The sequence below is a fragment of the Dendrobium catenatum genome, unplaced genomic scaffold (assembly GCF_001605985.2).
Source record: "Dendrobium catenatum unplaced genomic scaffold, ASM160598v2 fragScaff_scaffold_621, whole genome shotgun sequence".
NCBI classification, from domain to species: domain Eukaryota; kingdom Viridiplantae; phylum Streptophyta; class Magnoliopsida; order Asparagales; family Orchidaceae; genus Dendrobium; species Dendrobium catenatum.
The window spans coordinates 63,773-65,216 of NW_021319083.1; the positions used below are offsets into that span (position 1 = coordinate 63,773).

Below are 1,444 nucleotides of genomic sequence, written 5' to 3' on the forward strand. Positions count from 1 at the left end.
GAAATATTTTTCCAGCGGAAATTTCGTCGGAAATGTACCGGAAATATTTACGAAGCATTATTTTGCGCCGGAAGTCCTTTTATGACGCGCGTGAAACCGGCGCAAAAATTTCCACCAGAAATGCTATTTTCTGACGGATTTTGGCCATTTTTCTGACGAAAATGACGTTTTTCCTGTAGTGTTTGAATTATTTTTATCCTACCATAAACTGTCATTTCTTCGGATTGAAGTTTTTTGGAATGAATTTTTGCATGAAAGTAGTTTGGATGTTTTAAAGTTAATCCATTATTGTCAATTAATATTAACTAGTAAAATGGACCCTAAAAGTCTATATTATTCAATGAATGCTCCTTTCCACCAATTTTTTGTCCAAAGAAACATCAATGTTGATCATGAGCTACAATTATTCAAATTTGATGCATTGAAGAATTATATTGAACATTTACAAAAGTCTGAGAGAAAAACAAATATATGTAAAAAATCTAAAATATATTTTTTTTATCTTTTACTCAACTCTCTATCTCTAAAAGATTTTCTTGTTACAAATTAGCACATTTTTAAGCCATTGAAGAGTGGTGGAGAAATGAGTAGTTATGGGTCATTGAGCATTGAAGAGTGGTGGAGAAATGAGTAGTTATGGGTCATTGACCGCATTTCTGCACACCTCTTCGCAATTATGTAAGGCTTCAAAATCCTTATAGGAATTGACACCAGCTTAAAAGTTACTTCGAAGGCCTCCAATGATGAAGAATTTGGTGAGCTCTACACTTTCAAATGGACCACTTTCCTCATTCCCCCAACCACCATTCTCATCGTAAACATTGTTGGAGTTGTGGTTGGGATATCAGATGCCATAAACAATGGATATCAGTCATGGGGACCTCTATTTTTGAAGATGTTTTTTCATTCTAGGTTATTTTTTCATCTTTATCCATTCCTCAAGGGGCTTATGCAAAGGCGGAATCAAACTCTGACAATTATCATTATCTGGTACAATATCTTGGCTTCGATATTCTCGTTGTTGTGGGTGAGGATATATCCATTTGTGGTTAGAGCCATAGGACCAAATGTCAAGAAGTGTGGAATCAATTGCTGAAACTTCTTATAATGTTGATATACTTCATATATTGTGTTTGCAATTGTGAAAGTTTTGTATTCAATTCTATGAAAATTACATATGATTTATGCTGAGAGTGAAAATTTCTTTTGTTGTTGGCTTAACTTGTGATATCTATTTTGCTATTGAATGTCATATGGAAATTTTTATTGGAAAATGTATAAACAATCTTGTAATTGAGATTTAAATACTTATAGTGAAATAAACTAATCTGAACTGTTAAAAAATAAGTGCATCTCTTTTTTCAGAAAAGAGTTAGGAGCATTTGTTTGGGGTAGCTTACTTACTACTTTCTAAAGCTGGTTTATAGTTCAAATATTTTTTGAA

At 32.7% G+C, this 1,444-nt stretch overlaps 1 pseudogene; it reads left to right on the plus strand.

The window, feature by feature from the left end:
• Positions 1-583: 583 nt before the first annotated feature.
• On the plus strand, positions 584-1,160 carry LOC110103018 (annotated as a pseudogene).
• The last annotated feature ends 284 nt before the right edge of the window (positions 1,161-1,444 follow it).